Below are 22,706 nucleotides of genomic sequence, written 5' to 3'. Positions count from 1 at the left end.
TGGGAAGCAAACAGACACTATCTTGCATGTGCACGTTGACCACTGAATGAAGAACAGGCGAGGCGGAAGAAATGGCTCGAGCCTGGGTCGCCGTCTCATACACCCCTTGTAAAGATTGTATGTGACAAGGGGCTGACCAGAGATTTGAAGGGCCTTACTTAATGTTGCACACAGGAGATTTATTTGTGTTCAGGGAGGAGGGAAAGGGGTCTATATTTTGAGCATGGACATTCTGGAAATGGGATGGAAGTGGGGCGGAAGGGGAGCTTTGAGCGCAAAGGAAAAGGCAGGGAAAGTTGGCAGCAGGGCTGAGAGCTACCATGGGTGGTGAGTCCTGTGTTGATTCTGCTGAGAGCTGCGCCTCCTCACTCTCTGGTGCTATCTCCTTGACACATGCTGCTGCCCCTCCCATAACAGAAGGTGCCTGGCTAGTAGGATAAAAGAGACCCATCTAAAGAGAAATAGGGTCTCTCTTTGACCATCTCAGGTGGAGGTGTCTGTGGATGTTGGGTGATCTTGGAGGGAAGGGTCTGTTTCACCATGTCATTTTTCGGCCTTTGGACCATGCTCGGACCGAAGGGGCCATCCCATTGCAAGCCCAGTGTGTGGACCCCCTGTTTAGCTGCCCCAAGGACACCAATCACTGTAAACCCAGCCTACATTACCATTCAGGTCATCATTGACATCCTGTTCATTGCAGCCTTGGTTTCTTGGGCAGTGGCCATCAACAGAACCTTAAAAAGGGAACTCATCTACTTCTTGGTTTCTTGGTATCGATGGCGGCAGGAGACATCACTTTGGACCTGCTGACCATCCCCTTTGACATCACAATCAGCATCAGCTTCGAGACAGACTCCAGCGGCTGCCTCTTCTTCGCTTTATTTGTCCTGACCCCAAGCCGCATCTTTAGCCTGCTGCCTGTGGCTAGTGACCGCTACCTGGCCATAACGATCACGCTCGGATACAAACGTTTAGTGACCGGGAAAAGAGCTAGAGCCCCTATTGCCATAATCTGGATCAATTCCTTCATCATTAGCCTAGCTCCGCTCATGGGCTGGAACCAATGGGACTATGAATGTGTGGCCATCGGACTACAAATATGACTGAGGCTGGCTCGAGCCCACAAAGCTGCTCGGTCAAGTGCTTGTTTGAGATTCTGGTGACCAGAGTTATATGGTCCACTTGAACTCCTTTGGTTGTGTTCTACTCTGCTTGCTGATCATACTAGGGATCTACATCAAGATCTTCGTGGTCGCCAGGAAACGGTTGCGGAAGATTGAGCGCAAGGGCATTAGCTCAGGCAACTCCCGGATGATCCGCTCCACACTGGAGAAGGAGGTGGATGCTGCTGTGTCGCTGGCGACCACGGTGGGACTATTTGGTTTCTTCTGGCTGCCCGTCCATATTCTGAACTGCTTCACCCTCTTTGCACCCGACTTCATTGGCATCTTCTCCTCACGTGCCACCTCTGTTGTCAATCCGATCATCTATTCGTACGGAATTCAGGACGTCTGCGGCACATCGCGTAAGGTCATCTCCAAGTACTTTGTCATCAAGAAGGACAATTTTTCCACGTGCCCCAATGGCAAGGCCAATTACGCCAGACAATTGCAAATCAGTAGCGTGAGTGCAGGCAATGCCGCCATTTGATGTTGCCTGCCCCAGAGACCTCCATCGACATGCCAGTAGCTATGGTTTACAACGGGACATCCCCCATTGTGCTCACTTAGACAGCAGCTTGGCCCTGTTTGAGTGCAACAATGTTTGAACAGATATCTCTGTGGGTGAAGCAGTTTCTGAGCAGATCTGTGCTCATAAGGAAAGCTATTGCTGTGTCCTGCTCTTCTTAACAGAGTGTGCTTGCTACAGATAGAGTTATGCCCTGTAGATGGGCAGTGGTGTGTGAGGGCAAAACGAGCACATGCCCAGGGTCACACCTATTGGGACGGTCCCAACATTGCTCCCTTTTTCAAAGAAGTGATTATCTCACAAATGCTCATCAATAAATACACAGGTCATGATATTATACCGGGCACTGTTGAGGATATCAGCTCTGAGCCTGCTACCTGGCTGTTTTCAACAAATGCATTTCTATCAGGTCTATTTAGCATGTATTGTGTTATATGTTCACTGTAGTAGCAACTACGTGTTCTCTCAACATAGCACAAGTGGTTAAGTGTTTCTAGCAGGGGTGTTGCTAGGTCTCGAATAGATCAGGGGCTAAACTAATGTAGGGACTGGCGAGACTCGGGGCTAGCTATAGACCTTTGGTTGTAGCCCCTGAGCTTCTACCTGGGGCTACAACCAAAAGACCCGGGGCTATAGTACTCTCAGCCCCCCCCCCCCCCTAGCACCGCCTCTGGTTTCTAGCGCCATGAGGTGAATATATTGATCGGGTGCAGTAACCAAAGTTGAAATGCATATTGATATGTATTATTGCCACTCTTGCACAGAAGATAGCTCACTGTGTTATGCACTTGTTGCAGATATCATTGTTAATATTCCTGCTCACAGGCTAAGCAGAGTCTGCCTTTCCTCTCTTCCTGAAGTCCAGTGATTGGTATGGTATGGTATTCAATTTTAAGTAGCACAGTGTTCACCTTAAAAAGGTGTCTTGGCTCTGTACAAAGCCTAGAACTAGATACATATACCAACCAATCTAGTACAAACATTATTGTATGGCTTGATTGATTGTATTTATACTTTAGTGATGATGGTATCAACAATGGTGTTGAAAAGGCACACACCTGCAGCACAAGATCAGTATAGCACAGCTCTGTTCTGCCACACGTGGATTGTTAAAACTGTCAACTAGTGCCAGTAGATAGCATGACGTGTTAGTCTGTAAAGGGGGGACTAGCTTTCTAGATATGAGACTTTGAAACAAAAGTGTTGAGGCGAATATCAGGGCTTTGCCACAGGATGAAAGAGCGCGGCTGGTCAAATCGTCTTATCTCCCTGCCTGGCACCATGCTGTCTTCTGCAAAAAGGTTTGCCTACTCACCTTTGGACTGCATTTTTCAGCACAGTGCCTTCTCTTTCATTGTATGTAGGCCATTTAAGTGCTAGGGGCTTTGGGTAGCAGGGAACACACCAAATGTGACTTTTGGCTGGCTTAATTTCAGTTGTGCATATTTAACACAAACATTTTCCTTTTTGCACAATTTAGGATTGTCCTCTGCACATCAAGAATAACAATCTGCCAGTCTGTGTGTTGAGTGCATTTAAATCTTTGCAATATAGTAGCAACATTGAGATGAGATACTTTAAGATCAAATTCAGTATTAGTCAGATACTTTTGCACTTTGTTTTATTTGAGGGAGGAGAAGATATGGCTACAATCACTCTCTTTTAGCCATGCATCTGATAAAAAGGTTTAACACAAATATTGCCAAGATGGTATATTTTGGGATGTGTGTACTTTACAAAATAGGTAATTATTTTTGTTGCAGTAGCAAGAAATGGAAGATGTCAGGATCTTCCATCTTTTATAAAAGTTAACCCCCGAGAGTGATTTGGTTGTCAGGGTAAGTTTGTTGAAAAAGCATCACCCTGTAATGTCGATTCATATATAACAAGGGACTGCAACATTTGAACTATCACACCAATCATGCCTAACCAGCATAGTCACTAGCAAGGGATGATGGGAATTGGAGTCCAAAACATTTTCAGAACCCTGATATATAATAGTATTTAGTGTTGATATACTGCACACCACAAATTAATGTGTTTCTTTGCTCACTAATGTCAACACCGCTTGAACATCTTGTCCCTCTTCCAATGTAAGTCTATGTGTCTAGGCTGGAGTGTGTATTGTTTTTATATGGCTACTGATCTGTTGCCTCCCTCTTTATTTACTGGAAAGGAGGACCCATCAACCTTCAGAGGAGTAGACAGGGTAGGGCCTGAGCAGGCAAGGCCCACCTGAAATCTGTAAATGCCCACTCAGCAGCACTGTGTGGGCATTTACAGATGATATTATCACTGTGGTGGGCCCAATTACATTAGCTTCAGGCCCAACTTGTTAGACAATCCTAGCTACGCCTCTGCAACCTTAAAGCTTTTACCGGACAGGCGCTGTGGAGAATCAGTGTGATGTATGGCTTCATTGAAGAACAAAGGCATTGAAATACGTAAAGATCAGGTTAGATGCCATCCCTGGCAAAGCAGAAATCATTTGGGGTACCAGTTTGATGCTGTTGAGAGCCTCATGAATTGGGCTCCTGCAAATTAATTTGTCTGAGTCATCCACATCCAACTGCGCTACTTTTGATGGAGGGGTTCATTTAAATGAAACCCTACTAGTCTTTTTTAATAGGAAATACATGAACTAGTTGTCTTCTTTGCATGTTTCGCTAGTCGATAGTAGGTGTTGAAATCTGTGGCTTTGAGAATGATGTTACATTGGAGGAAACAGGTAGTTCTTTAGATCTGTGGTGGCCTTGGGCTTTCATCAGTTGCGTGTCCAAGGAGTGGCCTGGGATGGCACGTGCTACCCCTGGAATCTGATTGGCCACCCAAGGTGCCACCCCATGCTCCTTAACTATGATCATTATGTGTGTGTGGGCTCAGACTTCATGCCACCCCTGAGCAAGTCAGTGCCCCGCATGGTCCACCTCAGTGAAAAGAGTCCCGACACGCCACTGGCTCGCATGCGCACGTGCAGTAAAAGCCCAAGCTACGATGCAGTGTAGAATGTAGTGAGGATACTTAAAAAGTGCGACAACTAGGGTTATTCACATTGCATATTTGTAGCCGCATGAGATCATGACGAATGTATACTTGGTTTCATTAGTTAAACACGTCAGAGTTGGCGAGACAGCGGAAGAACAGAACATTTAACAGATAGCTGTGTTTTAAGTACAGAATATTTGTGTTGCGAGGAAATTCATGGCATTGTCACAGGGCTTTTTCAAAAACATGATTGATGTGACAATCTGTGAAAGAAAGCTGTTTCTCATGCACAAGGGAAGTGTTTGATGTCTGAGGGGGTGGGTCATGGTGAGGTCTTGTGCTTACAGGTGTTCTTTAAAAATAAATGTAATTGTCTTTCACAGATAATACTGGGATATTATGGGTGGCGGGGGAACGGTAACGTCCCATTCCTGTGGAGTCTCATAGGACAGGGAACACTGAAGCACCGGCACCGGTAGTTCACTGCACCTACCAGCAGACTCAGAGTATGCCGGGCCAGGAAAGTTGCCCGTAACCGTTGTTACCAGCACTTTTTTCCAGACCGGCATGCTCATAATGAGGGCCATTGTCTATCAGCGCACCTGTGCCACGGTTTTACACGTCCAAAAGATGGCTTCTTCAGGAGCCCTTCTCTGGCATTCCTTCCCAGTGGGGACCTGCTGGTAGTGATCACGGTAGTAAATTGAAATATTACAGTTATTTGCTGCAAGGTAATACGACTGTAGCTGTGAATGGGCCAAGGTTATCAGAGAGGTTGGATTCAATACTGTACATTTGCATTTGGTGGATAAAATAATTTGAATCTTGCTTGGAAAGGCCATGACGCATGCCACGATGACCGCCACCTGGAATGGGAAAACATCTTGGACCCATTCAGCAACATTGTCAGGATCGACCCAAAAGGTCGTATCCAGAAGACTGCACACATGGTTTTCCTGCATTTGCCATTTATATAAAATCACAAATCCGAAAATACTGAGGTAGATGTGCAGGAGTGTCCCAGGCACTCCTGCCCTAGAGCAAGCTATTGCCATGGTTTTTTCGAGAGAAGGGTTATCGCTAGAGCCGGCTGAGGCAGTAGAAAGTTCTAGAAGCTCGTCACCCATGAGCGTTTACTTGCATCACTAATATAGGTGGTCATCATTCTAGTGTTTCTACATAACTTACACAATTAAGTAGGGTGGTCAAGTTCCATGCACTAGAAGAGGCATAGAGTCCTATTATGATCGTCAATTTTTCATGTCAACAAAGCATACTTTTTTGCCACTGGAATTTTATTTTAGGTCTAAGGTATTGCAGCAAAAAATAGTCTTTTTACGGTTCTTATTAATTTCTTTGATTTCGTTTACCTTTTATTTGGTATTATTTATTTAATCGTTTTTTTTAATAACGCACCTAATACCGTACCTGAGTTTGGTTTCTAAGCGCGGATCCGTGATTCGATCCTCTGTTGCTCTGCGTGGTCTTGCTTCACCCTCTTTGCACCCGACTTCATTGGCATCTTCTCCTCACGTGCCACCTCTGTTGTCAATCCGATCATCTATTCGTACGGAATTCAGGACGTCTGCGGCACATCGCGTAAGGTCATCTCCAAGTACTTTGTCGGCAAGAAGGACAATTTTTCCACGTGCCCCAATGGCAAGGCCAATTACGCCAGACAATTGCAAATCAGTAGCGGGAGTGCAGGCAATGCCGCCATTTGATGTTGCCTGCTCCAGAGACCTCCATCGGCATACCAGTAGCTATGGTTTACAACGGGACATCCCCCATTGTGCTCACTTAGACAGCAGCTTGGCCCTGTTTGAGTGCAACAATGTTTGAACAGATATCTCTGTGGGTGAAGCAGTTTCTGAGCAGATCTGTGCTCATGAGGAAAGCTATTGCTGTGTCCTGCTCTTCTTAAGGGTTAGGTTTCGATCAGCCAAGTTTGGAAAAATAATTTTCAATGTCTTATTGCCTGCCATTTGGAATCCAATTCCATTGGATCTCAAAACCATCACATCATTAGCTGATTTTAAAAAGATATTAAAAACCTTCCTTTTTAAGGCTACCTGGGCCTGTTCTCTGATTTCTTGTCAACTCCTTCAGTTTTTCCTAATTTTCTTTGGTTTGCTAGTTCGTTGTCTTTTGGTTTGTTTCTAGTGCGCCTTGTGGCCTACGGGCGATGTAGCGCGTTTCCAAGAATTTAAATAAATAATAAGGCAAACACTGCAGTAGTGCAGAAAATGCTTACAAAATCCCCCCACCGCCCCCACCCCCAAAAGTGTATATGGGTGCATACGGTTGAGGTTAGGCACATTGCTGAAGATAGAAACCATTGAAAGAAGGCCATAGAAAAGTGTATTAAGTACACAACAGTCCACCCCATGCACAAGCCTTACAGCTTGAACTGGGTGTATCTGGGCTGTTCATGATAGGAGTAGCTCAAACAATTAGGGCATTTCTATTTTTGTGGAAATAAAACGTTGTTTTCCTTGCAAGAGGTGTGCTGGGCCTTTGCCCCTAGTGGGTTCTTTTTTTCTAGTGTGAGTGTTGAGGGGCTTCTCTACAATGGTTCAGCGCGTAATTGGGGAGGGAGGTTGTTCCAGAAGCAGGCAGCGACAACTGGAAAACTAGAGCTCCCGGCTCTTGTGCGTTTGAAGTGCGGTGGGGTCAGCCTATGGCTGTAAATTAATCTTGTGGGTTTAGAGGAGGTATGCTTTGTGAGAGATAGGTAGGAGCAGTTTTTGATAGACAGCAGTGATTAATCGAGAGAATTTTAAAGTCAATGCACTCTTTGACCGCTCTTCTGGAAGCAGCAAGATGATCACGTTTGGAGAGGTCTGTCGCTGCACCAGTAGCATTGTTTTGGATAGTCTGCAGTTTGCAAAGATTTCTTTCCATGGTGCCAGCTAACAGGGAGTTGTAATAGTCGTGTCGGGAGCCAATGGTGGCTCGTGCATTGGTCAGACGGTCATGTGTGGAAAGGAAGTGCTTAGTAGCATTGAGGAGTTTGATAGTGTGTGTTGCCGATGATGCAAGGACATTGATGTGTCAGGTCATGCTCAGGCTTGAGTCAAGGGAGACACCAAACGTTTTAACATTAGAGGAGAAAGGGATGGTGCAGGCCATCAATGGTAAGGGTGTGATAGGCTGGGTCCAATTTGGCTAGTCGGGATGTGGTGGGGCCGACAATCAAGGTCTCTGTTTTATCATCTTTTAGACTGAGGTGGTGAGATGCCATCCAAATTATATTAATGCTGTTAGAAACTTGAATGTGGTTCCCTGAGAGGGAGATAAGGATCTAGGTGTCATCAGCATAGTTTGTGAATGATATGCCCAGGGAGTCAAGAAGATCAAAGAGGGGTTTTGTGTAGATGTTGTACAAGGTTGGGGAGACACAGGATCCTTGTGGGACCCCACAAAGGACAGGAGTCGGGTGGGCTGCTGCGTTGTCTGCATAGACGCAGGTGGATCTGTCTGTGAGGAAGGAGGAGATCCACTCGATAGCTGGTGGGGCAAAGCTTGTGGTCGTATCGAGGTGGTGACAGAGAGTCTGGTGGTTGACCAACTCGAAAGCGTCAGAGAGGTCCAGTAGGAGGAGGATGGCTAGGCCTCCTACATCACGGATGTCATCTAGCTGTTTTTCTTAGGCCAAGTAGGGCAGACGTGGTGCCATGGCCAGGCAAGAAGCCAGATTGTCTGGGGCTGAGTATGTTGTGGAATTCAAGGTACGATTGTATTTGGGAGTAGGCAGCACAGTCCAATATTTTTAGATGAAAAGGTACAGTGGTGATGGGTCGGTAGTTGGTAGGAGAGGAAGGATCTACAGAGGGGTTTTTTAAGGAAAGGGGGAGATCCGGGCTTCCTTGAGGGCTGGTGGGACAAAGCTGTTGTAGAATGAAGAATTGATAAAAGCGGTGATGAACGGAACAAGGGCTTCAGCACAATCCGTGATGAGATGGTCAGGGCAAATGTCCCCTTGGCAGCGTGATGGTTTTAGGCCTGCAATGAGGTTGGTGGTTTCCAACTCTGTGATGGCACGGAAGTTGGAAAGAGGCTGGGGCAGGGGTCAGGGAGGGTGCTGACTCATTCTTGCTGGCTCTAGTTAGGATGATAGACTGCTTGATCTTGATTTGTTTCTTGAAGAGAGACACTTTATTTGGGGAGGGCATCTTGGATGCTTTGGCACCAGGTGCCATCTTAGTAAGGTAAGTGGTAGGGACAGAAGGGGTTTCAAGTTCTCATAGGATGGAAAATAGTTTGCGGCAGTGGTACTGGGCATTGCTGATTCTGTTAGAGAGTGCAACTGTGTCGGCAGTTAGGATGGCATTTTTGTAGATCTTTAAGAAGCTGAGAAAGTTAGCTTTGTTGGTAGCAGATGGAGATTAACACCAACTATTTTCGAGTGTGCGCTTTTTTTGGCTCTCGTGTCCTGAAGGTCTGGGGCAAAACAGGAATGTATGTGCGTGGTGGGTTTTCCTTTGCAGGTTTTAAGTGGGGCAATGGTGTCAATTGCTGAAAGGATAGCTGAATTGTATGTGTTGACCATGTTGGTTGGGTCAGTGGGTAGGGAAGCATGGGCGAAGGTGTGGTCAGCCCTGAGGATGGAGAGGAGGTGATCATTTGGTGAGGTTACGGGAGCATCTAGTGATTGTAGGTTGTAGGGTAGGTCTGATGCTGGGGACAAGGCTTGTGGGCATTCTGAAGGAAATGGTGTGGTGATCTGACCAGAGATTAGGGGAAATGACTATGTTGTCCACTTGCAATTTATGTCGGCAATATAGTGTAGAGATCTTCCTAGTTGGTGAGTTGGGCTGCAGATGCCTTGTGAGAACCCAAGGTACGTTAGCTAGTTGGCCAGTGACATGGTGTCATTGTCTGTGGAGTCCAACAGAACCAGGTTTAGGTCTCTGAGGACTAAAACATTGGACGAGGGTCTAGTGCTAGTGCTGAGAACAGTAGAAAGGTCATCATCGAAGGATTTGGTCAGACCACGGGGGTGATAGATGACATGAATGGTTAAGGTGGACGTGGAAGAGATAGTGATCCTGCAGCTGAGTAAATCACAAGTGGGAGGAACCTTAGAGGGAAGGGTGTTGAAGAGTAAGGTGTCGCTATAGAAGAGAGCAACTCCCCCACCTCTGTGGAGGAGACGATCGCAACCAAGAATGGTGCCCACTGCGGGAATAGCGATGGCAAGAGCAGATCCAGCTGCGGGGTGTAGCCAGGTTTCCGTTATGGCTCAGATGTCTAGGTTGTTGTTGGTAATGAGGTCGCGAACATCAGCGGCATGAACGACGATGGAACGTGCATTGATGAGTGCACAAGAGAGGGCTTGGTTGGGACGTGAGGTGAGGTCAGATCTATGGCTGCTCGGAAGGGGGGGGGGGGCTGCCAGCTCTGGGAGAGGGGAGGTGGTGCATCTTTAAAGGTATCTGTCGAAAGGCGAATGCTGCTGAAAACTCTCTTTATTTGTTACAAACATCATACTGTAAAGGAGGGCGGCTCTTCTGAATGATCCACAGGCTAATAGATTTGGTTTTAGCCTGTATACGTGTTTAAAAAAAATATTAGAAGGTAAGATGGGAATTTAAATGGATTGTGTTTTAATCTATACCTGTGTTGAAAGAAAAAGTCTTATTTTTTTTATAGATTTGTGTTTTTTTGTATTATTATCAGATATATTATGACATATTTTGTTTGATTTTTTTTAAACATATAACTAAAATATGTAAACATAGAACATGTAGTTTTTCCTTGCATTTTCCACCAGGGCAGAGTGTGCCGTAGCGCTGATATGGAATGGTAATACCAGACCTGGAGCTAATACTATGCAGATATGAACTTCCACTAGTGTACATTTACTCTGATAAGGCCCCAGGTGTGGTGAAAATAAATAGCTTTCTTATGCACTTGCCTGTAACGCTAGGGATCCAATTTTCGAGCAAGCAATTGCGGCCCTGCCAGCAGGAGTGCTGGGTTGCTGTTGGCAGGATGACTCACTAGTGACTCAGTCGTGACTCAGTGCCCACAGACAGCTGGAGGTTTTCTGGAAGAAGCCCACATAAGGCGTGGAGGTTAAACGCTGCAGCCACGAGCACACACAAAACACGGAGCCCATTGGCAAAGAGGAATGGAAGATGAGGACCAAAACAGCAGCAAACGAAAATATCATGTGGGGCAAAGGATTTCCGTTCTGTTTATTTAGGTGTAAGTATTGCACTTCAAATTGTACAAACACAGGTAGGACGAAAGGGAGCGCTGTGCAACAACGGGCTAGAGGAACAGGGGACAATAATGTGGATACAATGAGAAGGCTGGAATATTAATGGAGCAGTTAGGAGGATATGGAGAGAGGGGATACACATGGTTACAGGCATATGATACAGTTATAGGCTACAATAACGTGGATACAATGAGAAGGCCGGAACATTAATGAAGCAGTTAGGAGGATATGTAGAGAGGGGATACACATGGTTACAGGCATAGGATACAGGTATAGGCTACACTAATGCGGATACAATGAGAAGGCCGGAACATTAATGAAGCAGTTAGGAGGATATGGAGAGAGGGGATACACATGGTTACAGGCATAGGATACCGGTATAGGCTACAATAACGTGGATACAACGAGAAGGCTGGAACATTAATGAAGCAGTTAGGAGGATATGGAGAGAGGGGATACACATGGTTACAGGCATAGGATACAGGTACAGGCTACACTAATTCAGATACAATGAGAAGGCTGGAACATTAATGAAGCAGTTAGGAGGATATGAAGCGAGGAGACACACATTGTTACAGGCATAGGATATGGGTATAGGCTACAATAACGTGGATACAATGAGAATGCGAGAATATTAATGGAGCAATTAGCAGGATATGGAGCAGGGAGACACACATGGTGACAGGCATAGGTTACAGGTATAGGCTACAATAACGTGGATACAATGAGAAGGCTAGAATATTAATGGAGCAGTTAGAAGGTATGGAGAGAGGGGATACACATGGCTACAGGCATAGGATACAGGTATAGGCTACAATAATGCAGATACAATGAGAAGGCTGGAATATTAATGGTGCAGTTAGGAGGATATGGAGCGAGGTGATACACAAGGCTACAGGCAAAGGATACAGGTATAGGCTACACTAATGCGGATACAATGAGAAGGCTGGAATATTAATGGAGCAGTTAGGAGGATATGGAGCGAGGAGACACACATGGTTACAGGCATAGGATACAGGTATAGGCTACAATAACGTGGATACAATGAGAATGCTAGAATATTAATGGAGCAGTTAGAAAGATATGGAGAGAGGGGATACACATGGCTACAGGCATAGGATACAGGTATAGTCTACAATAACGCGGATACAATGAGATGGCTGGAATATTAATGGTGCAGTTAGGAGGATATGGAGCGAGGAGATACACATGGTTACAGGCATAGGATACAGGTATAGGCTACACTAATGTGGATACAATGAGAAGGCTGTAATATTAATGGTGCAGTTATAAAGATATGAAGGGAGGGCATACACGGGCTACAGGCATGGGATACATGTATAGCATACAATACTGTGGATACAATGAGAAGGCTAGAATATTAATGTTGCAGTTAGGAAGATATAGAGACGGGATACACAGATAGGATACATGTATATGATACAATAATCTGGATACAATTAGAAGGCTAGAATATTAATGGAACAGTTAGGAGGATGTGGAGAGAGGGGATACACATGGTTACAGACATAGGATACAATAACGTGGATACAATTAGAAGGCTGGAATATTAATGGTACAGTTACGAGGATATGGAGAAAGGGGATACACATGGATACAGGCATAGGATACAATAATGTGGATACAATGAGAAGGCTAGAATATTAATTGTGCAATTAGGAGGCTATGGAGAGGGGACGTACAGAGGGTTACAGGCATAGGATACAGGTAGAGGATACAATACTGGAAAGGTTCTCTACCACATCGCATCTGGCGCACCACGTTAGATGTGCAGGTCTTGTCCATGTTTACCATTTGCCATGAAGTCCCTCTCCCTCTTTCTTTACCTTGAAAGGGGTCCCCACTTCACCCCAGCCCACCTCTCAGGAAATCCTCTTTTGAAGGGGTGGGGGTCAGATTTTACCCACCCAGTCGGGTCCCTCGCCCCCATCCCATCTCACTTACTGGATCGCCAGGCCACCTTCCTCTATTTACACGGCTCTCCTCCCCACCCTTTCTCAGCCCCCTCCCAGACTCTTTGCATCCCCATTCCTCCACACTTCCCACCTTTTCCTGCCTTACGTTCGGTCCCTCGCTGCCTTTTACGGCATGGCCGAGTCCCTGCAGGCAAAGCCGGAGAGGTACATTGCTGCAATGTGAATGGCACCACGGGCAAGACATGTCCCCAGTTGAATGATCTGGAGAGAGAGGACACAGAGGGATACTGGCAGGTGATGCAGCCGCAGCCTACACTATTATGAATACAATTAGAATCATAGAATATAAACGGTGCAGATAGAAACCTATTGAGAGAGGGTGTTCACTGGGTTACAGGCAGGGGATACAGGGATAGAATACAATGCTATATTATTATATTATATATATATATATATATATATATATATATATATATATATATATATATATATATATATATATATACCTTGAAAGATAGACTATTAGTATTACAGTTAGGAGGATATACAGAGGGTTGCATGCAGGGGATACAAGTTGAAGGGGGAAAAGTGGACAGAGTCTAAGTGGTGCTGCCAATCAATCTATTTTTCTGTGATTTTCCAAAGAAATGACCTACCTTACCGCACTTCACAGAGCCTGGGACCCAGCGATGGCGCGTGGCACAAAAAGGCGCGCATCGTCATATCGGTCAGAGGATATGACTGGCGGGTGGAAGGTTTAAGGTGGAAACTGAGAGCTTCGGCACCTTGTTATGAGTAATGTTCAAATTGCTACTGTTCCTCTGAGCATGTGTCAGTGCAGGAATGGAACGTATTTTGTAGTTGTTTTTTATTTTGATTCATAGAGCGCTTATGACCAAAGCGCTTAACAATAAGAAAATAAACAGTACAATTCAAATAGTAAAATGACAAAAAAAATCCAAATTTACTAAGAAAGCAAATGGGCCTTAAGAGCAGAGCGAAAAAGACATTAAGAAAAAAGCAAGCAGAGAGAGATAGAGAGAGGAAGCGCATTCCAGTGAAGAGGAGCCAGAAGAAAAAAAGATTGGAAACAGAGTTGTGCGCAAAAAGGACAAGGGAGAGACGGAAGGAATTGGGACTGAGCAAAGAGCTTGAGTGGGAGAATAGGATGCGAGTAAAGAGGAGAGATAATGGGGGGGGCAAGGTTGTGGAAAGATAAATGGACTTTAAAGTGGTTAGATGAGAAATATGAAGCCAAATAGAAGGGAAGAAGAATAGAAGAAATGAGAGAACATTAGAGAGGAAACAAGTAACTTAGTGGCATGGAAAGCGAGAATATTCAACAAATGAGTAGCGAAGAATCACGATAGATGCCCAGATTCCAGCTAGAGATAGAAATAGGAGGTGAAGAGGGATGGAAGGAACTTGAGGGAAGAGACAGTGGGGGAGTCATATTTGAGGCTGGAGAAGAAAGAACCTAGTTTTGGTGGGATTAAGAAGGAGATAGTGATCAGACATCAATGACTGGATGGTCCTAAATCAATAAGTCGTTTTATTAAAAACGACTAAAAAAACTACTTAGTAAGACCGCTTTGTGACCGCACAGAGCGGTCTTTCTAAATCGAACTGTAACACCCCTGCTGCACACAAGTGCGCGCTGGGGCAGACAGCCATGCCGGGACCCGGGAGTGGTGTTGAGGGAGAGCGGGGAAGTGTGTGTTTGTGTCTGCGTTGTATGTTTGTTTATGTTTGGGTTGGCAGAGTCTTGAGTGTGGCTGAGGGAGGAGGGTTTGGGGGAGGGAGAAACGCCCTGATTTCAATATAATCGTGGCAGAGAGGGAGGGGGTTCAGGGGCTAGGGGTGGGGGCGTGGGGTCAAAGGAATTACATGTTTTCACTTTTTGTAGGCCGCCTAAAATCCGATGAAAAAATTCAGTCTCTTCGTTAGGCGACCTACAAAAAGCAAAATTATGACATAGAACCGACTGGATAGACAAGAGACATTCGAATATTCTACCAGGTGTGGAATCGTCCAAGATGTATGGGGTGCGTTCCCTGCAAAAGTGGATGAGGTGGGTCCAGTTCATTCAGCTAGAGGGTAGATACTCCCTTGGTGATGGACGCCCAAAAATTATTTTCAAATAAGGGGAGCCTTGACAGGATGTCAAGCTGGGGCTCAGAGAGGAGATGCAGTGGCAATAACCCTGATAGGCTTGTCTCTGTGATTATTTTGAGCTTGAAACTGGATCTTCATATTGGGACTCCAATCAACCTGAAGGCGTGGCTGGTGGTGTAGCGAAGAGCACGTTTCTGGCTAGAGTCAGGCCACAATCGCTTCTTGCCATTAAAGGAGAGCTAGACAAAAATGGAAGATGTGGCTGTCTCAGGGACTTCTATCCCCTTGGAATGTCCAGAGACCGTAGCCAATGTGGGTGGAACAAGAGCACTCTGTGTGTTGGTGTTGGAAGATGCACAGGAAATAATGGGTATAATGGTGGTGCCACCTGGCACCTCCACAGGTCTTGGGTCTGCGGTAAACAAAGAGTTGTACGGCCCTTAGTTGCCATTTATTTGCTCTCCTTTTTATGGACGTTGTACTGAATGAAGATCAGTGTTTAGCCAATGCTTGCTCAGTGTGTGTCTTAGTCCGAAGGTATACACTTTGTGCATCTTATACTGTAAGCATGGCCAGTGCATGTCTTGGACCATATGTATAGTGTTCGTGCACCATAGACTGTAAGCATGACCACTGTGTCTTAGACCCTAACTATGCTCTGTGTGTGTCTTAGACTCTAAACATGGCCAGTGCATGTCTTAGACCATATGAATAACGTTTGTGCACCATAGACTGTAAGCATGACCAGTGTGTGTCTCAGACCCTAGCAATGCTGTGTGTGCCTCTTAGACTGTAAGCATGACCACTGTGCGTCTTAGACCCTAACAATGCGTTGTGTGTCTCTACCACTGTGCGTCATGCGTCTTAGACCCTAACAATGCTTTGTGTGTCTCTTAGACTGTAAGCATGACCACTGTGCGTCTTAGACCCTAACAATGCTTAGTGTGCCTCTTAGACTGTAAGCATGACCATTGTGCGTCTTAGACCCTAGCAATGCTTTGTGTGCCTCTTAGACTGTAAGCATGACCAGTGTGCGTCTCAGATCCTAACAATGCTTTGTGTGCCTCTTAGACTGTAAGCATAACCACTGTGCGTCTTAGACCCCAACTATGCTCTGTTTGCATCTTAGACTGCAAACATGGCCACTGCATGTCTTAGACCATATGTATAGTTTGTGTGCACCATAGACTGTAAGCATGACCACTGTGTGTCTTAGACCCTAACAATGCTTTGTGTGCTTCTTAGACTGTAAGCATGACCATTGTGCGTCTTAGACCCTAGCAATGCTTTGTGTGTCTCTACCACTGTGCGTCATGCGTCTTAGACCCTAACAATGCTTTGTGTGCCTCTTAGACTGTAAACATGGCCAGTGCGTGTCGTAGACCATATGTATAGAGTTCGGTCACCATAGACTGTAAGCATGACCACTGTGTCTTAGACCCTAACTATGCTCTGTGTGCGTCTTAGACTGTAAACATGGCCAGTGCATGTCTTAGACCATATGTATAGTGTTCGTTCACCATAGACTGTAAGCATGACCAGTGTGCGTCTTAGACCCTAACAATGCTTTGTGTGCCTCTTAGACTGTAAGCATAACTACTGTGCATCTTAGACCCTAACAATGCTTTGTGTGCCTCTTAGACTGTAAACATGGCCAGTGCGTTTCTTAGACCATATGTATAGAGTTCGTTCACCATAGACTGTAAGCATGACCACTGTGTCTTAGACCCTAACTATGCTCTGTGTGCGTCTTAGACTGTAAACATGGCCAGTGCATGTCTTAGACCATATGTATAGTGTTCGTTCACCATAGACTGTAAGCATGACCACTGTGTCTTAGACCCTAACTATGCTCTGTGTGCATCTTAGACTGTAAACATGGCCAATGCGTGTCTTAGACCATATGTATAGAGTTCGTTCACCATAGATTGTAAGCATGACCACTGTGTCTTAGACCCTAACTATGCTCTGTGTGCGTCTTAGACTGTAAACATGGCCAGTGCGTGTCTTAGACCATATGTATAGTGTTCGTTCACCATAGACTGTAAGCATGACCAGTGTGCGTCTTAGACCCTAGCAATGCTGTGTGTGCGTCTTAGACTGTAAACTTGGCCAGTGCGTGTCTTAGACCATATGTATAGTGTTCGTTCACCATAGACTGTAAGCATGACCAGTGTGCGTCTTAGACCCTAGCAATGCTGTGTGTGCGTCTTAGACTGTAAACATGGCCAGTGCGTGTCTTAGACCATATGTATAGAGTTCGTTCACCATAGACTGTAAGCATGACCAGTGTGCGTCTTAGACCCTAGCAATGCTGTGTGTGCGTCTTAGACTGTAAGCATGACCCCTGTGCATCTTTAACTCTAAGTAGGCTCTGTGTGTGTCTTAGTTGGTAAGCATGACCAGGGCATGTCTTAGACCGTAGGGCGTGAAGGACTGGGACGCATCAGAGTCTGGTGGGCCAAGGAGATGTCCTGGAATTGATGCTCTAGGCCTTTCAGGCTTGAAGAAAAAGTATTATTTGTATGTAGGGCAATAGTGTTTCAGAGCGCGACGAGGCAAGGGAGGGGAACGTGGAAGAACAAAACAACGATCTTACTAGGCCCAGTGACATTGAGAACGCGCAAGTGCAGGGGGGAGGGAAGGGGAAAGTGCAGGGGGGAGGGAAGGGGAAAGTGCAGGGGGGAGGGAAGGGGAAAGTGCAGGGGCGAGGGAAGGGGAAAGTGCAGGGGGGAGGGAAGGGGAAAGTGCAGGGGGGAGGGAAGGGGAAAGTGCAGGGGGGAGGGAAGGGGAAAGTGCAGGGGCGAGGGAAGGGGAAAGTGCAGGGGGGAGGGAAGGGGAAAGTGCAGGGGCGAGGGAAGGGGAAAGTGCAGGGGGGAGGGAAGGGGAAAGTGCAGGGGCGAGGGAAGGGGAAAGTGCAGGGGGGAGGGAAAGGGAAAGTGCAGGGGGATGTTATAGAAAGCGCAAGCTAGAGACAGCTGAGTGGTTGCCTGGTATATGTGGGCCACGTGGGCTGCCAGAGACGATTCCTTTAGAAATAACTCACGCCAGGAGAACCTAGAAGGAAATTTGTAATTAGAAGGGTAGGATAGTAATGGTTAATAACAGACATTTAAGTGTTTTTATAATTAAAGAGGGTTCCCTGTTGGGATCTCTAAAAAATCCACCTTGGTGTCTCTGTCCCAATGGTGTAAGGTGAGGACGCGGGATGTAGTCCATCTCCTGTTAACAGTGATTTTATTTTGAAGGTGCAGCGCCACTCTGTATCCAGGTGGCTGTGGGTAGGGCTGGCTGGTTTCTATGGAGACCATCCCTGGTCTGGGGTAAGGGCGGCACACACTGTTGCTCCTGGCAGTGCCTGAAAACAGGGGTTACATTGGAGCCACTGCTGAGATGGGCTAGCACCTCGAGGCCCCTGGGGTGCCCTCATAGAGATGGTGTTTAGCTTCGCTGGATTTGGCATTCCCTGGGATGGGATGGGAATTTCCCAAAGGGTGGGAGTAATGTAGCCCATGGCCCCGAACAGACTCCCGCCCAACACGTGGCCACCTAGAGTGAGGTGAGATGTGGGTGGTCGCACATCCTAGACGGCCTCTGGCAGGCCATCACTTTCCTTACCTGCCTCACACCAGGGTCCCCACACCCTTTATCCCTTCCACTTAACTCTATAAACATTACATTAACCTTCCACTTAACTCTATAAACATTACATTAACCTTACACTTAACTCTATAAACATTACTCTACTTAACATTCTGCCTACTTAAATACAAGTGTGCATTAAACATTCTTCTAAAACTATAAACACATCCTTAACTATACACAAACAATCATATAATACATATTTTTTACACAAGGGTGACTGCTGCAGTCAGACACCCCTTTTCATTTCCTTTACTGGTGCTATCCTCATGGAGAATGGGAGGTCTGCCCTCTGAACACATTAAGGGCCTTTTTCTTCCCAGTTTATTTTTCTGGGTGATCCTATCCACCACGTGGGTCTACCTGATCTCAAAGCTCACGGCGCGTGCCATTAGTAGTCCATAGGCAGCCCTCGATCACCACCGCAACCTATGGCACTCTGGTTCTCTTCTGCACCGCCCTTACCCTGGGAGCCACTGTCATTCACTGCTGTGCCCGCTGCCACGCTCCCTCTTTTCCCTGCAACCGAGGGGCGCAGTGGGTGGGCCGTACATCTTTGTGGAGCTCTGACCGGCGTGTCAGAGCTCCCTGGTTTATGCGGGCTGCTCCGATATGACAGCCCAGGACTTGCCTTCACCCGTGCTGCCCGATGAAGCAGCGTGGGACTTACCCAGCATATTCTTGTGCCAGGCTGCCCGAACTTTTCACCACCACACTGACTAGGGCACAGTGGACATCCTGCTTCTTCATCTCCTAGGCTGCATGTCATAAGAAGCCTTTGAGGACTTCACTTCAGGTATACCCCTTGTCAACCTTTAGGCGGTTGACAAGGGGTATAGCTGGGTTGCCTGGTTTGGGCCATGTGGCTTGGACTAGGCAGCTCTTAGGTCTTCACCCGGGCCACACCATGCATACAGCCTGGGCCTCTAAGAAGGGGCCTGTTCGGTGTGGCCAGGCTGCTCCGGGCACGCCACCCAGGCCCTCACACACATTATGGATGAAAATAGTATTTAGGTCCTAGGAGGTCGCTCGATACCGTAGCTCTCAATCATAGCTGCTTCTCTCCTCTTGATTTTTTTTCTTTTAGACGTTTTTCCCCTCCCACTGTTTTTTTTCGCCCTTTGGAATCTTCCCCACTGCCCAGCCCCTTCTTTGGCAGGAGAATTCTGTCCTTTTTTTCTTGGCTAACATTCCACCCAGACCCATGTGTCTGTGTCTTCATTTCTAGATTTCCCTTAGGGTACAAGCATGTAGCCCTGCCTAGCCGGGCCCCATTTGGACCACAGACTACATGTACCCAAGCAGACATGCTGTACCTGAATTAAAGGCCTTCACATCACTGCTGAGTAGGAAGTGCTTTATTTGAAGAAGGCCCCACAAGTACAATATGTTGGTAGCAGTACTAAAAGTGGTAGAATTACTTTTACAAGTTATACCCTTATGCCTTTAGAGGTAGTACTTGCAGTCTTCTTACTAGTAAAATTAGGATAACTACAGCGTCTAGTGGTATTATTTGTTGTCTATTTTGTGTATTTTGTTTCACTTTATTGTGTATTAAAGAGTTTACAAAACCTTCAATGCCTTATGAAATCAACAGGAATTCTTACATAACACCAATATATCCCAGAGCGTAATAATTTATTTATTTGTTTATTTATTGTATTTGTTGGAAGCGCCCAGATCCGGGGGTGTCACAACGCTAGTAATAATACATTCAAATAATTAAATAGCATTATAAGTAGGTATGTGAACTTGTTGGTGGAAAGTAAAAGAAAATGTAACCTGTTACTCAGCCCTTCCATGCTAAAATGGTTCTGCTCACTGCACTACCACTCCTCCGATGGGAGCACTTTGCGCACATTAGTGACTAAGTGGCACTTCTTCCCTTCACAGCGCATATGATGCCGCTTCTTCATGCACTTACTTATGTCCCTATGCCTGTATGGGATGCGCGGGTTCCTTCTCGTAGCACGGCCATACAAGCTTCAGAGCTTGCTTACATGCAATGTAAAGTGGTCTTAAGTAGCGCCTTTACGCCAATAATGTTGGCCTCGGTGCGCATGGCTCTGTAAGAAGGGAGGGCAGGGTGTGTAAGTCGGATAGCAGGAAGGCAAATGCAAAAAACCTATGGTGTTGATGGATACTGGTCAGAGGATCCTGTTTCTTTCATTTTCTGGCCACAGAAGTGTGGGACACCCTACCTTAACCACTGCACCTGGAGGTGAAGCCTATCCCACTACATTGGTGCCACTGTTACTGTGATTGTTCACAGATGCTGTGCGTGTTGCCTATGAAGCATGATGATGTAGAGTTATTTTACTTCTGGGGTGTGCCAGGGGTCAGAGTAAGACTCTGACACAAAGTGCTGTACTGGTAGGCAAAGACATTGACTCAAGTAAACCTGGGGTTGGCGAAAATGCTGCCTCGCCCTAACACTAAGAGGGGTTTCCCTGCCTCAACAAAACTAAGGAAACTGTCTGTGTCAAGATGTCCCAAACAACATCCACCATCCTGTGTCCAAATCCTAACCTGTCCCTCACGCTAAACTAAGGATAAGGTGAGAAGAGAAAGAAATGTCTCTTGGCTGACCACTCGCAGCTTTCCCCAAAGTTCCAAGATAAAGAAAACGAAAAGGTGTCAAAACAAACCAAGTCCCACAAAGTAGTAAAGTTCCACTGCAAAATGACTTGTATTTCTTGGTTCCTGTGGGGTTTTCATTTCCAGCCCCTGGTTTTCTCTTCTTTTATTCGCCCCTCTTGTTTTCTCTCTACACCAAATAGTGGGCCTCATTACGAGGTGGGCGGAATGGATTTAACGGCACTGGTAATGGTCCTGGTGCCAGTAAACCCATTCCGCCCTATTACGAGGTTCCCTTGCGGGACCCGCACAGAACATCTGGTCAGACCAGACATCCTTTGAGGGTCCCGCAAGGGGACCAGGGAGCTAATAACGGGCCTGTTATTAACGGGCCCGTTATTAGCTCCCTTCTCATTCCCATTGAGCCCTGTGGGGGCTCAAATGGCAATGGGGATTGGTTTTGTGAATGAGGAATTACCGGGTCCTCCAAGGTTGGAATGACCCGGTAATTCCTCATTCACAGAACCCGGAGCTGGAACCCGGTATGGAGGCAGCCATGCCCTTATCAAGGGCGAGGCTACCTCCATACTTGTAATGAGGCCGTGATGAAGAAGGTGGATAGTGGCCATCCTCACTGCGTGTTTTTATACATGTCTGATTCTTGATTTATAGCTATTTCCCAGACTTGGGGCCTCATTACAAGAAGGGCGAAATGGGTTTAACGGCGCCGGTAATGGTGCCGGCGCCGTTAAACCCATTCCGCCCTATTACCGTTGTGTACTGTTTCCCCACCCCTCTCTGATGCTCTTTTCAGACACAAAAGGTAATCCGCCTATCCCCCAATGCCCTCAGTGTCCCCCGTCACAGGTAAATATGTTTCTATACTTTTACCTGGCGCATACGCAAGGTTTGCGTCGGCTTCCATGTTCACAGGAGTTGAGATGTCTTGTTGTGTTCCATAGGTATTAGCATAATTGTTTTTTAATTGGTCGAATGTTACATTTGACCGAATTTGGCCTGTACCATTCGACCGATTTAAAACAAACAATTAGGCTGATACATACCGAACATGTGGAGCGGGGGCTGCGGGAGTGTCCCCTGCTCCCTATAATCGGTATGTATTAGTCTTGGGGGGTTGCAGGGGTGTCCCCCGCCTCCTTAACATGGGAGGCGTGGGATGGAAAACAAAACAAGAAAAAGGGACCCTGCGGACTCGGATCCGACCCGGTTAGAGGGACGGATCTGACGCCGGAGGGGCGAAGGGGAGCAGGCGTCGTGCAAACAGGTAAGTAGGGGAGTGGGGTGGGGAATGTGGGTTGGTGTGCACGCATTTCATTTGCGCTTTGATCCTCTGACAATTGATTGCATGCACGCAGTTTTTTTCGTTCTGTTTGCCGCGATCAATTGTCAGACGATCAAACACCACCAAACCGTTCTATAGCATCGACTCTCACACCATTCAAAGGAAAGGACCAGAAAACAAGCCTTCTCTGCTACCCCCCCAGACTATAGAACCTCCTCCACGTCAGAAT

The 22,706-nt window shown here is 46.4% G+C and overlaps 1 pseudogene; it reads left to right on the top strand.

The window, feature by feature from the left end:
* Positions 1–564: 564 nt before the first annotated feature.
* Positions 565–1,650, top strand: LOC138514734 (adenosine receptor A2b pseudogene; annotated as a pseudogene).
* The last annotated feature ends 21,056 nt before the right edge of the window (positions 1,651–22,706 follow it).

The sequence above is a fragment of the Ambystoma mexicanum genome, chromosome 12 (genome assembly GCF_040938575.1).
Source record: "Ambystoma mexicanum isolate Mex_15411 chromosome 12, UKY_AmexF1_1, whole genome shotgun sequence".
NCBI classification, from domain to species: domain Eukaryota; kingdom Metazoa; phylum Chordata; class Amphibia; order Caudata; family Ambystomatidae; genus Ambystoma; species Ambystoma mexicanum.
Note: the sequence above shows the minus strand (reverse complement) of the source record. Positions and strands in the feature narration are given on the sequence as shown.